Source organism: Taudactylus pleione, unplaced genomic scaffold (assembly GCF_031769625.1).
Source record: "Taudactylus pleione unplaced genomic scaffold, aTauple2 ptg001846l, whole genome shotgun sequence".
Lineage (NCBI taxonomy): Eukaryota > Metazoa > Chordata > Amphibia > Anura > Myobatrachidae > Taudactylus > Taudactylus pleione.
In genome coordinates this window covers 394,847-410,668 of record NW_028286243.1, presented here as the reverse complement: position 1 = coordinate 410,668, position 15,822 = coordinate 394,847, and the positions used below count along the sequence as shown (strand labels likewise).

The 15,822-nt window shown below is 50.4% G+C and overlaps 1 protein-coding gene across 3 annotated transcripts in view; it reads left to right on the top strand.

Moving 5' to 3' along the window:
- The first annotated feature begins 13,648 nt into the window (after positions 1–13,648).
- Positions 13,649–15,822, top strand: part of ZFR (zinc finger RNA binding protein) — a 51,704-nt gene continuing 49,530 nt past the window's right edge. For 2 of the 3 annotated variants that reach the window (XM_088465110.1, XM_088465109.1), the window contains exon 1: positions 13,652–13,871. The gene's annotated coding sequence lies outside the window, so the exon portion shown is untranslated. Of the gene's footprint in view, positions 13,872–15,822 lie in introns of all 3 variants that reach the window. The other variant, XM_088465111.1, reaches the window with a different exon arrangement.

Sequence of the window (15,822 nt, the reverse complement as noted above, 5' to 3'; positions counted from 1 at the left end):
TCTCTCTCTTCCTTCTCCTCCTCCAGCCTATGGCTTGATAACTAACTGAGGTGCCTTGGCTCGGGGGCGGGGTATAGGAGGGGGACCCTAGTGCATCCTGGGAGGCTGAAAAGCTTAACTCTATGGTGCCCGGCGACTGACGTCACACCTATACCCCAAGGTATCCTGTGGAACCCTATGGACTTCGTAGAAATAGAGATAACAAGGGTAAGTTCTTACCATATCTCATATTATTATCTCTCTTTCTACGAAGTCCATAGGGTCAACAGGGAGACCTTGGGGTATAGGTGATGATGGAGTCCTCTGGGCACCACGCAATAAAAATTTTCTCCCAGGATGCACTGGGTCTCCCTCCTATACCTCGCCCCGGACCAGAGGCACCTCAGTTTCGTAGCAAGCCAAAGGCCGGAGGAGGAGAAAAGAGAGAGAAGTCTGGAACACTCAAGAATCACATTCTCACACAAAAGGAGACAGAAAACCGGTGACCAGAGTGAAGCCATCCGAAGCACAGGTGCGTCAGGGTGGGTGGGTGCCCTGTGGACCCTATGGACTTCATAGAAAGAGAGATAACAAAGGTAATTTCTTACCATAGCTCTCATTTTCTACTTCATGATCCATAGGCTCCACAGGTAGACCTTGGGGATATCCCAAAGCAGTCCCTTTAAAGGTGGGGACGCTCCTGTGTAGAGAGGAGAATCCACAGCCCAAATGAAGCATCCTGAGAGGCAAAGGTATCAAATGCATAATACCTCAGAAAGGTGTGGACAGACCACGTGGCCCCTTTACAAAGCTGAACAACAGAGGCGACACGGCGAGCTGCCCACGAAGGACTCACAGACCGAGTAGAATGAGCAGTAGCAGAGGGCGGCACTGGAAGGCCCTCACGATGTAAGCCTCAGAGATCGGCATGCGAAGCCATCTAGCCAAAGTTTGTTTATTGGCCGGTACAATAATATCCGCATTAATGTGGAAACTAGAAACCACCTTAGGAATGAGCCCCCAAGTCTGACACTCTTCTGGCGGAAGCAATAGCCAAAAGAAAAACAGTCTTAGCTGTAAGCTATTTGAGATCCACTGAGTCCAGGGGTTCAAATGAAGGGCCCTGAGGACAACAGCCAAATCCCAAGGCGCCACAGGAGGGACAAAGGGAGGCTGAATGCGAAGGACACCCTGTAGGACAGCGTGGATATCAGGAAGAGGAGCAATCCTTCGCTGGAAAAAAAAAATGGAAGAGCAGATACATGCACCTTTAGTGAGGCAAGGTGGAGAACAAGATCCAAACCCGCCTGCAAAGCCAAAACACTGGATATCCGAAATACCTGGGGGTCGTAACCTCTGGGACGACAACATTGAAAGCAGGTGTTCCACAAACTGTGGTAAATCCAGGCAGAAGCTGGTTTACGTGCTCTGAGCATGGTGTTAACCACAGAGCCAGAAAAACCCTTGGAACTTAGGAGGGAGACTCAAGAGCCACGCCATCAAAGACAGACGACCCAGGTCCGGGTAAAGGCAAGGACCTTGAGACCACAGGTCCGGACGTTAAGGCAACAGCAACGGAGTGTCAATTGAGAGACTCTGAAGAGCTGAGTACCAGTGACGTCTGGGCCACCTGCAGGACAGTGCCTCCTTCTTGTTTGAAATTCCGAAGTACTCGAGAAAGAAAGGAGAGTAGAGGAAACAAGTACGCAAACTGGAAGGTCCACTAGACAGAGCGACTACCAAGAGAGCACGAATGAACACTGCAGAAATGGCTGGGAGATGACCTTCCACCCATGTCAGAATAAGTGACACCTCTGTCATTGCTGCCTGACTTCGAGTTCCTCCTATATGGTTGACGTAAGCCACAGCTGTGGCGTTTTCTGACTGAACTTGCACTGGCTGTCTGTGAAGTATGAGTCTGGCTTGTTGCAGGGCTCTGAAGACCGCCCGCAGTTCCAATATGTTGATTGGCAGGGCAGCCTCTTCTGCTGTCCACCGTCCCCGAAATGAACGTGGATCGTTCACTGCGCCCCAACCCCAGAGACTGGCGTCCGTTGTCAGAAGGGCCTAGACCGGAATCCAAAAGGGGCGGCCCCTGGTAAGGTGGCCCGTCTGCAGCCACCAAGTAAGAGACAGACACGAGAGAGCACCATCGTTTGCATTATGCGATGGGGTAATCCATCCCACCTGGAGAGGATCAATTTCTGCAGAGGCCGGGAATGAAACTGGGCATATTTCACCATGTCAAATGTCGACACTAAGGAACCAAGTAACAGCATTGCTAAGTGGATGGACAGTCGGCGACTGTGGAGGCATCTGCATACTTGCGTCAGCAAAGTGGAGATCTTTTCCGTAGACGAAAAGATCCGCTGCTGTTGTGAATCCAACAGAGCTCCCAGATGTAGCATCCTTTGGAATGGGATCAGGGAGGACTTCTTCCAATTGATTAACCACCCGTGCATCTGTAGCATAGATATAGTCAGCTGTAGGTGGTGGTGAAGTCCCTCTGGAGACCCTGACAACAGTAAAAGGTCATCCAGGTATGGTAACATGCGGACCCCCTGCCGCCGCAGATGGGCTGCCATTACCGCCATTATTTTGGTAAACACCCGAGGTGTAGTAGATAGGCCAAACGGCAGAGTCTGAAACTGGAAATGTTGTTGCAGTACAGCAAACCTGAGAAAACGCTGGTGAGCCGAAGCAAATGGAATATGCAGGCATGAAACCTGAACATCCAGAGACACCATAAAATCCCCAGGTTCCATGGCCAGTATTATTGAGCGTAGGGTATCCAGCCTGAACTGAGGTACCATGAGAAATTTGTTTAGGGACTTAAGATTGAGTATAGGCTGGGATCTGTTTGGATTTTGAACCAAAAAGAGTTTGGAAAAAAAAACCTGTTCCCCTCTGGGGCAACGGGACTGGTACTATGACTTCCGCTTGAAGCAAGGATCGTACGGCTTTCTGGATTTGTAAGGCCATGTCGTCCCATGAGAGACTACTTCTCTTACCCAGGTGTCTACGGTGGTCTGACACCAACACTGGGTGACCAGAAGAAGTCAGCCTCTCACCCTGGTATTCCCCAGAGGGAGGCCCATCCCGTTAGGCTGAGGGTTTATCCTCTGACTTGGAAGGAGGACGTCTTGTACTCCAGGCCAGTTTCGTAGGTTTGACAGCCCTATTGGAAGCTGACAGCCTTAGGAAGATCTGACCTGTGGGCTAACCTTGAAGACATAAGGATCAAAAGGAGAAGGTGCAAGGCTTCGCTGAAGCCACAGCCGAAGGCAGAATTCACCGCTGCCAACATGTCCACAATCCTGTCCATGTCAGGACCGAACAATACTTCACCAGTGTATGGGAAGCATTGTAGGCCTTTCTTGGAATCTGCCCTCCAAGAATGCCACCACAGGAAACAGCGAGCCACCACAGCTGCCCCCGAGATACTGGAAGTCAGGAGATTGATATCCAGAACAGCCTTCCCAATATCTGTGGCTGCATCTCCGATGTTACCAACCAAAAAAATCTCTGAGGCCTAGAAGCATTTGAGGGAAGGTATATAGACTTCTGGCAAACCTCCACCGTTCTAACCTTCAGGGAAGAAATGGAAGGCATAGGTAACATAGCACTTGTAATTAACCGTATCACATGTGAATCCACTGCAGGGGATGAGTTCCATTTCGTGCAAGGAACTTCAGGAAATGGATAACACGCAGCCAAACATCCCTGAGGTTGATACCTCTTACCGGGCGTTCGCCAGGCTGTAGCCCTGCAATCAACTAACTGATCTGGTAAATGGAATTCCGCAGAAGTAGCCCTTTATTAGTACAAACAGAGCCTGCTTGAACAGAGGAGCTGGTTTGTTATCCTCTATGACCCAGACGGCTCTGACAGTTCACACCAAAGCAGGAATAGTAACCCCAAACCGAGTCTCCATCTCCAGTGGAGGGGACTCAGGGATAGAGACATCCGCAATCTGTCCATCATCAGATGACATTTCAAAGAATTGTGTGGACTATGATGACACCAGAGGATGCCTAGATGGCTTAGCGGCTTTATCCTCCCGCAACAAGTCTGTAGAGCAGTAGAGGTAGCCGCCATCTACCCCTGGTGGGGACACAGGAGGAATCTGCATAGCAATCCCTGAGAGGAAAAACAAAAAGAGTGGAAAACACCTGGCACTGCTAAGCGGCCCTCAATAGTAGCCAGGACCTGAGATAAAAAGAAGCTCAAGGGGGTTCCTGCACAGGGACTGGGACATTAGAAGGGCCTGGTGGATTATACCACTTAATCCATCCTGCACCATCTCCTCCTCACATAAACCTGCAGCACCTGACCTGCAAAATAGTATAGTGGGTGCAGCAGAGCGCACATTATTGTCTCTCCCAGACATAGCTGTAGAGCAATATCGCACACAGGCCCTGATGTCAGTAGGGCCGCCCTCAAACGGCAGGCGTTGCTTTGGGAACGCCTCCGTTTGGCCAGCCAACCCCCTCCCCGCCTACAAAACGGGCCGAGCTGTCGACAGCCACCCTGTTTTGCTGCGAGCCCCGGAGCGAGTGATTTCTCGCTCGCTCCAGGGCTCGCGCACGCGCAGTGCGCTCTGCCCAGCCATCAACTCGCTTGCAAGCGGGTCTGAATCAGGCCCATATTACGGCACTGAGTATTAATGCCACCACTAAGTATATATATATATAATACTAGTTAGGAAGGCAAATTACTGGTCCTGTCTGATGCTTGGGCAAGCTGCAGGAGCTTGCTGCTCTGTTATGGCAGAGTGCAACGTACAACAGTATGTGACAAATCTCACAAATACTTCGTTTTATATATGTGAGATAACAGAAACACCCTGACTACATCCGTAAGCAGGGCATGAATCAGAAAAAAGGTAGAAATGACAGTTTGGTACTGACAGTATGTGAAAAAATTAGACACAGACAGCGCTAGCATAAGTCACATACAATGCAGAAATGAACCTGCACCATGGCACTATAATCAACTACGTAGACTCAGTGTCTGGTAGGCAATAGTGCTGCAGACACTGACCCAAACGGGAGAGGTTTGCAAGGGGATCGGGCGCACGCTGGCCAGAGGGAACTGCAACATTGCCACCAAAAAAATGGCCGCCGGAGACCTCAGAGATGGCGTGGCCCGAGGTGAGCAGCTCAGCGTAGCCAGACCGCAGTGGAAAGGCGCGCTGAGCTGAGGAGCCGGCTGTTAGACAGGGAAGGCAGCCTCCCCTGGCCGGCGATTAACCCCATGATACGCTGGACTCGCGCCCTTACTAAACCAGCATGTGTCCCTGGTGGTCTAGTGGAAGCGCAGGACTCAGTGCCTGGCTCCACCCGCCGTCATTCCCAGGGAGCCCCCAGCCCTGGAGGAAAAGACTGCGTCTCAGCGGGTCACTACCTGCTCCCTGTAGTGCCTGGCTGCAGTCCAGGGATCCTCCGGGGTCCCTGCTAGCCAAGGCCCTGGAGGCCCGCCGAGATCCCCGGATCAGTACCGCGTCTCGGCGCCGACGGGGTGACGGAGCGACAGCGCGGACGTTCCCTGGACTGTCTGCGCTGAAGAAAACTTAAAATAATAAAATCATCAGGGACTGGAACAGCCCCACCGCGTGCAGTGGCCAGACTCCGGCCGGGCACCCATGAAACTGAGGTGCCTCTGGCCCGTGGCGGGGTATAGGATGGAGACCCAGTGCATCCTGGGAGAAAAAATTCAACTGTGGGGTGCCTGGATGACTCCATCATCACCTATAACCCAAGGTCCCCCTGTGGAGCCTATGGACCCTGAAGTAGAAAGGAAGGACGCACATTGTGAAAGCATGCGAAAACTTAGCTTCAAAAAAGGCGAATGAGGCGAAAAACATTGAACTTTTCGCAGCAAACTGAATCCAGCCCTAGGTTGGCATATTTAGCTAGTGCATGAAATTCCTGGTGCCTGTTAGTTTAATGATACACAAGTGCTTTTTCTTATGCCATTTAGGGCCATATTCAATTAGTTTTGCACCCGCGATACTTTTTCGTATGCCGCACTTTGCCGACTTTGTGTGTTTTAGCTGTGGAAACTTATCGTGCGCGCCCCCGCTATTCAATTCCAAAGGACGCAAAAACTCGTCCTGACGAAACTCCAACAGTGGGGTGTTCCTCTTTTTTTGTTTTTGCTTTTTTTTGACAGTTATCCTTTGGGGGTCTGTCCAAAGGGGATGCAGTAAGGAAGCTGAAGGTCGAAATGTCGACCGCTGGCTTCCCGACTGTTTAATCCTGATAGGGGACTAATGATAGGCGTCGAAATCCCGACGCCTATCGTTATCCCTACGCCGGGAGCCCGACGCCCGGCATACCGAACGAAGGTAAGCCGGACGGCGGGTGCGGACAGCCGCGGGGGGAGGGTTAGGTTTCAGGGCTCCTGGGGGGACTTAGGGTTAGGCACCCCCTCGGGAGTGTTAGGGTCAGGCTAGGGGAAGGGGGGTTAGGTACCCCTGGGGGGAGGTTAGGGTAAGGCACCCCCACGTGAGACTTAGGTTTAGGCTTCGGGAACGGGGGGGGGGGGTTAGGTTTAGGCACTAGAGGGGGGGATAGGCACTAGAGGGGGGAAGTTAGGCACTCCTAAGGGAGGGTTATGGGGGGGAGATTAGGGTTAGTGTACTTACCGATCAGGATTTAGATGCCTGCTGGTCTTCTGCTGTCGGGATTTGAACCGCCAGGCATAGGTCCGGCAGTCATTCCCATCCAAAGGGTGCAGAGTGGTTTCCGCTCCTTTGCGCCCCAAAACCTCAATTCTGCAATTTTTTTCCGCCGGCCATTCAGTGGCAAAACTTTTTCGCCGGGTACATTGTAACACACGAAGTTGGCGAAAAGTGCGACATGCAAAAAAGTATTGCGGTGCAAAACTAATTGAATATGGCCCTTAGTCTTTTTAGAAGTGTCCTGTTCTCTTTAAATATGTCTATGATCTTGAGCCTGCACTACTTGGAGTTTACGTCATGGCAGCAGTGGAGTACCAGTGAACGATAGTAGTTCCAGGAAAGGGTTTTTTTTATAGGTACTCTGCCAGTTGGTTCCGCAGGTCCAGGATCACAGAAGGCACTCATAACAGTTGATTCATTGAGGCACAAGCAATGGATGGTCGATGATTTCTAACCATCAACAGAAAACCGTTGATGGCAGAACCATCGTTGGTTGGCTGTCATGCATCTCCTCCATCACACCTCCATAATCCATATGCAGCATCGTGCCTCCCCCATCGATGGTAAAACAAGAGATATGGTAAGAACTTACCTTTGTTATCTCTGTTTCTACGAAGTCCATAGGGTCCACAGGGTTGACCTTGGGGTATAGGTTGGGAACCAAATCTGGGCACCACGCAGTTAAAGCTTTTAGCTCCCAGGATGCACTGGGTCTACTCTCCCTATAACCCCACCCCCAAGCCAGAGGCACCTCAGTTTGTAAGTAGCCAAAGGCCGGAGGAGGAGAGAAAAAGAGAGAGAAAACTGGAACACTCAATTACCATACTCACAGAAATGGGAGACGGAAAACCGGTGACCAGCCACACAGCCCATATGAAGCCAGGTGCGTCAGGGCGGGCGCCCTGTGGACCCTATGGACTTCGTAGAAACAGAGATAACAAAGGTAAGTTCTTACCATATCTCTTGTTTTCTACTTCAGGGTCCATAGGGGGTCCACAGGGTTGACCTTGGGGATGTCCCAAAGCAGTTCAACCAAGGGTGGGGACGCTCCTGTGCTGAGAGGAGAATCCGTCGCCAAAAAGGAAGCATCCTGAGAGGCAAAGGAAACCAATGCCTAGAACCTTAAAAAGGTGTGGACAGAAGACCACGTGGCCACCTAGTAAGGCAAAACAGCCGAGGCGCCACAGCGAGCCGCCCACGAGGGTTACATGGCCCAAGAAAAAACAAGCATCAACAACAGAAAGGCCTACCCATGGGTAGGCCCCTGAGGAAGACCTACGAGGCCATCCAGCCAACATTTGGTTATAGGCCGGCCATCCTTTCCTGTGAAAACCAGAAATCTCAGACCACCAATAAGGAGTCCGATTTCCGTAAGGAACCTGAACGGATCACATAAATCCAAAGAGGCCGAACCACAGTCAATGAGGCCACACCAGCCGAGAGGACTGGGGACTGAATGGCCGTCCCATAAGTTCCAGAATAATACCACTAAGAAGAAACACATGGCGAGAGCAACTCACACCCTGACATGATGCCCTCCAGAAAAGGGAGCCACATGAGAACGCTCCCAATTCAGACACTCTCCTGGTTGATATAAACACCCTGAGAGAAAGAGAGAGCCTAAGCAATAGACCATGTAATGGCTATCACAACCAGCGGTTCCATTGACTGTCCCCGGAGGGAACGAAGAACCACTACTAACTCCCAAGGAGTCCCTAGGGAGGACAAATGGAGGCATAATTCAGAAAACACTCCAAAGGATGAACTGGATACCAGAGTGGAGCAATTCCATATCTTAACTATACTGACAGTGTAGAGATCCGCACTGTCAGGAAGACCAGGCCGAGGGTGAAACCCAAGCCAGCCGGAAGGAATGCCGAATATCTGGAAATCCTGGACACCGGAGGATTGTATCGACAGGTACAATACCATAAGATTTATGGCTGCCACAGTTTGTGGTAGGTCCCAGCAAAAGCTGATCCATGTGCTCTAATCATTCCAACGATGACAAAGCCAGGGAAGCCGTAAGACCACTGTAGGGACACAGTCAAAGACAAACGACCCAGGTCCAAGGCAAAACCAAGGACCCTGAGACAACAGGTCCGGGCAGCGAAGCATAGGGAATGGAGTATCGATGGAGAGACTCCGAAAATCCAAGTACCCCTGACATCTGGGGCAATCAGGAGCCACCAGCAGGAAAGCATCTCCGTCTCAATTGAAACACTTCCAAAGACCTCGAGGAAGAAGGGAGACCGGAGAACACAGGTACACAAAGTGGAAGGACCACTTCACCGACAAAGAGTCGCTGAAGGTTGCTTCAGAATCCCCAGAGCTGGACTGTAACACCATAATGTGATAAAGTCAGAAGGCCATGAGGGTCACCTCAGGGGGGCCCCCCCTGCTCACCAGGAGATGAAACCTCTCTTGGGGAAGAGACTAGTCCCCGGGATGCACGTCGTGACGGCTGAGGACTCCCGCTTCCTAATGGAGAGCTCCTGAAAAGAACGCTGCCGAGTTGGTCGGGAGGAGACCCTCGGACTATGTCCGAATATGTGACATACCTGTCCTTGCCACCCAACGAACAGTGATGCTAAAAAGGAAGCCACTGTCCTGACCCTGTCGGACTGAACCTTTTCAGGTTCACCGGGAAACAAGAGTTATGCCAGAGTAAGTTAATTGACAGGGTGGAATCGACAGACGTCCAACTGCACTGAAAAGGATGTGAACCAGACACTGTCCATAGCAAAGAATACCCTGGACGAGATGGCCATAGCCACCCGGACAGGGACCGACTTGCCTCCGGAGAGAGCATCATCGTTTGAACAGTGATCCGACAGAAAAAACTCGTTCCATCTGGAGATGAGACAATTATGGAAAGGCCTGGAATGGAACTGAGCCCATTCCACCCTTCCAAAGGCAGACACTGAATATTTGTCCATGCATCCCAGAGTGTAAAGACATATGTCGACTGCGTAGACAACCATGTACTCCTAATGGAAGAGTGGAGATTCCGTCTTACGCCAGAAGAATTCTCAGATTCTGAGAATCCAGCAGGGATCCTAGATGAAGAATACCCAGAGAGGGATGCAGGGAGGACTTTTTCCCCGTTGATTAAACGTCTGCACCCTGAAGAAGCCACAGTCATCCTGACCTGGCTGTAAAGTACCCTGGTGATCCCGCTAAGAGCAGGAGGCCGTCCAGGTACAGGAGCATTGGGATATACTGAACAGGAGAACTGTCAGAAAATCCAAAACGCTGGTAAACCCCTGTGGGGCTGAGGACAGTCCCAACAGGCAGAGCCCGAAAAATTGTAAGTGTTGCTGTGATACAGCAAACCTCAGCCCATGCTGAGGAAAGGTCTCTGTAAGTACCCGTAGGCACGCGTCCTGTATATCCAGTGATACCATAAAGTCCCCAGGTTCCAAACATCGTATGATGCAGCATAGGGATTTCCTCCTGAGCCCAGGTAGCTTTAGGAACTGGTTCAGGGAATTGAGACAGAGAATAGGCCAAAGAGGCCCATTCAGCCACCGCACCAGAAAGAAAGCAGAACAACCAGTCCCTCACTGAGATAGTGGGGATGGCCTAATTAGCTCCGCTTACCGCAACAACTGCATAGCTTTCTGGATTTGTAAGGCCCTTGTAAAGAGGCCGCCTGAGCAAAGAGAGGGCGTACCTTCCTACCCACGTAGCCGCGGCAACTTGACACTAGTACCGGGCGAACTGAGAAAATCGGTATCTCCCAGTTGTAGGCCTGTCCCGTCAGGCTGAAGAGATATCCGTAGGTTCAGAAGCAGGATCGGCTGGCAGTCCAGGCCTGCTCGGTACTGGATATGTCGGCCCTTGTAGATGCCGACAGTCTACGAAGAAACAGACCTTTAGGCTGACCCAGAGGACAAAAAGACTTAACAGACTTAGTCTGAGGCCTTGTAGTGGGCATAGCTGAAAGCGGTAACCTTGTCGTTAGTAATACTGCCAATGTTACTACAATCTTGTCAAGGTCAGGACCAAACAAGATCTACCCTAAAGATGGTATCTGCACTTCTGCATTCCAAGAGCGCAGCCATAGGATATTACGGAGGATACAGTCGCAGCCGGAACTCTGAAAGTTAGGAGACTGGTATCCAATATAGGCATTTCCACCTATGACAACTGCATATATTACGTAAGCGACCAAATACATATGAACCCCCGACGTGTTGAAGGGGAAAAAACATTACAAATGCATCAGCCCAATATGCAATAGTATTAACCAACCATGCTATAGCCATGGTAGGATGGGTAACAACCCCTGAAAGCAAGTATATTGATTTCAGGCAGAGTTACCACCTACGGATCCGAAGAATCCGACCACGCAGGAATGGGAGGCGTAGTAACGTCTGTAATCAGACGAGTAACACGCCCATCCACCCCAGGAGGGGCTCGTGATGACCCTCAGGGAATTTGGGACAGGAGGCCAAACACTATTATAACACCTCCTATCTGGCAACAGCCAGAGTCCAGCCATGCGATCCACCCGCTAGTCAGCAACAGGGAACCAGAAGGCATGCAAGACTGAGGGTGTATGATACAGGTGCAGGTCAACATTCACTCTAACCAGAATGGACCTGCTACCAGCCCTAAAGCAGGGATAATAATACCTGAAATAGGCTTCCCCCCGTGTAAGAGCCCAAAACAGTATCCAGTTCACGGCAGAGCCAACTGGGAAGTAACCACAGGGCGTCAACCACGCCAATTAGCGTTTCGTAGAAAACGACATCCACCCAGGGTGGCTGTTGTGGTTATCCCTGCAAGGGGAATGACAGACTATTGTGGCACCAGGGGGAATTCATGTACTGCGAAAAACCCCTGCAGGGAGCGGTAGTCTGTGTCACAGGGGAAGAGTGCAAGAAGCTGCGAGATACCCTGAGATGAAAAGGGCAGTATGGTGAAGTAAACCCAAGTGAGGTACAACAATGGGGCCCGCCCGGCGATCCGCAATTGAGAGGATCCCGAGAAAACAAACCGCCCAAGGGGGTCATGAAAGAGGCCGGCACCAGATGACGCCACACACAGAACCCTTTATGAGTCAAATCCTCCGCACTAACACCTGCAGCACATGACTTGCAGGATAGTAAAAATGAGTGCAGTATAAAGCTCTTTCTCCTTGTCAGACATATCTGACCAACCCTCTTGGCGGAAATATTAAGCAGCGCTGTACTGGTCCTGACTGATGCCAAAAATTATCTGCAGGGACCCATTTTCAGCGTATGCAACACACAGTTCCATCTAAAATATGGCAACGTGCAGCACGCAACAGTACGTGACAAACCTCACAAATATTAACAAGTATATAAATGTGAGGTCTCAGAACCACCCTAAGTACAGCTGTATTAGGGCAGATAAAGAAAAGGGATAGATATACACTGACAGGTGAGAGAATAAAGTACAGACAGTCAGCACTAGCATAAGTCACATACAATGCAGATATATACATAAACATATCATATAATATACTGCACTATTACACTGCATTCAACTGCCCAGATTCAGTGTCTGGGAAGGCTACAGCGCTGTGTACACTGACCTGATGGTGAGGTACGCAGGGGGACTGGACCAACTGCCATCCTGAGAGATTTCTGCTGCACCACAGAGATAAAATGGCCACTGGAGACCTCAGAGGAAGCGTGGCCCGCGGAGGAAGCAGCTCAGCGACGCCAGACTATACATACTGAAAGGCGCGCTGAGCTGAGGAGCCACTGTAACAGGGAAGGCTTCCTCCCCTGGCCTGCTATTAACCCCCGGGACGCCGGCTCCCTGCACCGATCGTTAAGTCCCTGGTGGTCTAGTGGACACACGGGGTATGGGGGGCCCGCCGCCACCTCCGGTCTGTCCCCTGAGACCGGAGGCACAGGACTGCATTTGAAATGCGCGGAAAGCGGTGATCCGCGACCTTACCTGCTCCCCGTGGATCCGGCGGCAGTCCTGGGCGCCCACAGAGTCCGGCTAGTACAGACTCTGGGGTCCCGCTGAGATCCCCAGATCTGTACTGGTGTCTCAGTGCCAGCGGGGTGATGGAGCGGCAGCTTAGACGTCCTATGGACAGTCCGACGCTAATCAGCTCCCCCTGCGCTAACGGTGACCCGACTCCGGCCGGGCACCAACTGAAACTGAGGTGCCTCTGGCTTGGGGGTGGGGTTATAGGGAGAGTGGACCCAGTGCATCCTGGGAGCTAAAAGCTTTAACTGCGTGGTGCCCAGATTTGGTTCCCAACCTATACCCCAAGGTCAACCCTGTGGACCCCCTATGGACCCTGAAGTAGAAAACCATCAATCGCAAAACCATGGGTGGTCATCCCAATTACAAGGGCAATTTCTCTTGCAGCCCTGAGGTGCAATGTCAGGGTACCATATTCCTTTGTGATCATACTTCACTGAGAACTGATTTTTCATCCTACAAGTCACAATGTTGGGAGCTATGCAGATAGGTGTAGAAGAATATTAATTAAAAATATTTATTTCCTCAATTCATGTCCCATTAGCTCCTAAAGACCCCTGACTTTATATGAATTCATTATATAGCTGGAGGCAGCTGACGGGCACTGATGGGGTAAAGTTTTTTATTACACTCACTATTGTATCTATCTCATATCTATCTATATATCTAATCTATCTCATATCTATCTAATCTAATATCTATCTAACTCATATCTATTATCTACAGTATCTATCTCATATCTAGCATCTATCTCATTATCTACAGTATCTATCTCATATCTAGCATCTATATATCTATATCATATCTATCATTATCTCTCATATCTATCATTATCTAATCTATATATCATATCTATCTATATCATATCTATCTAATCTCTGAGAGAAAAGGACCAAAGGCACTCTACTGCACTTCTCTTTCTTCCAGAATATTCCCAGCAGTGAGACCACGTGGGCCAACGTCCCTTGCGTCCTGACGTCACTGGTTGGCAGGCGGCAAATCCGGCTGCAGCAGCGCTCTGACTGGGTCCAGCCGATGCCGGCTTCTTTCCACCCTGCCAACCGCAATATGGCCGCGGCCGGCTCTACGCACTGCCGCGGTGTGTCGTCACGTTGTACCCCTCCCCCCCGCCTCCTCGCTCAGTAGCGTATCGCGGACGGACCGCTGCACGTCAGTTCCTGTCGGAGAGGATTGCTGTTGCGAAGTAAGACACGGGCCCGAGATCGGACAGGTGAGAGAGACGGACAGCGAACGGCTGTTGGTGCAGTGGAGGCGGGAGAGGGCGCTGTGTGGGGGTTCGAGGTAGGCCGGGTGACCAGCCCCTCCGCTTCCCGTCACTGCGACGGACTGTAACCCCCAATATCGGGGGTGGTTGATGTCCCGGTGTACGCTGTGTAACCAGGGCATGGCGTAGGACAGAGATGCCATGGGGGGAGGGAGGGAAATGGCGCTGGGAGAGCAGGTGGCTATGCCCCTATAATAACCTGCAGCCACTCACTGGTCCATTGTGTAATGTGATCTCTTATAATGCCCTAGCCTACACACTGAGGGGGCTATAGTCACAGCACGCTGGCCTAAAGTGAGGAAAAGATGGTTTTGCACAAAGGAGCTTACAATCTAATGCAGGAATGCAATGCCCCTGATATCTGCTCCACTTGCTATTTAGATATGGCAAATCACATCCATCTACATAGCAAGTGTTGCCTCACATCCCATTGAGGTGCGCTGGAAAACTTGTGATGCTGGCGTTACCGTCAGTGACTGATATGTGGGCAGCCGGACATCACCAGGAAATAAATGACTACATTAGAGGTGTGGGGAACATGTGATACATGAGGTGGACGGCTAACAATCGTAACTGCTGGTTGGGAATTATTTCTTCCATGCCCATGACACACTGGGGGACGGTTTAATGCAGCGTGGTTTTTTTAATAGCCCAGGGCAGGAGCTCCCGGAGCTATTCAATGGACTGCGTTAAGACTGACTAGAACCACTTAAAGCTGGTTACCGCACCTTAAGCTGGGTGTTTAGTCACGCTAACCGCCATTCTCCGGCTAAAGTGATGGCCGCGATGTTAGTGCTGCGCTAAGCTGGAAAACCGCATCGCAGCCGGCACTTAAGTCTGTTTTCTGCCCACACCTCGATGGTGCAACCAGAAATCCTGTAGGCAGGTTTACCAGAAAGGTCAGTTGAATAGCTCCGTGAGCTATTCAATATTGCGCTGAACTGAATCTCCCCTATTGTGGGCAATTCAATTATTTATCGCACCTAGTCTCCAGTCTAAAGTGACTGGAAATGGTTGGGGGGGGGGGGGCGGCGATGATATTCAATTGTTTTTGGGCCTCCATTCATTTTTGAGCATGTCACCGCTGAATAGACCGGGTTTAGCCACATAAACCTGTCAAGTCCTGTTAGCGTGCCCAAAACCAGGACTTCTCGCACATTTCTGCTCGCCACCTCAGGAGGGTGCGAGAATAAATGTCTTCGTTACACACAAAATATTTATTACCAGTTATTTATATAGTGCACACATATTCCGCAGCGCTTGAGAATGGATAAATATTCTCTGTAATCAGTCCCTGCCCCAGTGGAGCTTAGTCTATATTCTCTAAAACGTAAACACGCACACACTAGGGTTAATTTTTGTTGGGACCCAATTAACCTACCAACATATTTTTGGAGTGTGGAAGGAAACCGGAGTACCCGGAGGAAACCCACGCAAGCACAGGGAGAATATACAAACTCCACACAGTTAAGGCCATGGTGGGAATCGAACCCACAACCTCAGTGCTCTGTGGCAGTAATGCTAACCTTTACACTGTCTGTGCTGCCCAAAATGAGTGGTAATGTTATTAGGTGAACGGATAGATTAATGGTTATCTATATGAGATCTATATCTCCTTCTCTGAAGGTTAGTATACAGTATGACTTCACCGCTAGATATATAATTACAGAATTTAGTTCCTATGTGCCATATATATATGGTAGCCTTATTACAGCAGTAGCGTTATACTTGTAAGGGGATATTGACACGGATACAGCAATCCCCTGCCATCTCCACTCTATCACTGGGCTCCTGTTCCCAGAGCCTGAAATTAATACCTTGTAGGCATCAGTGCTTGAGATCTTTTATCACCTTATGCCTGGGGTAGAATCTACCAATCAGCTTCTAGTTATTGTTT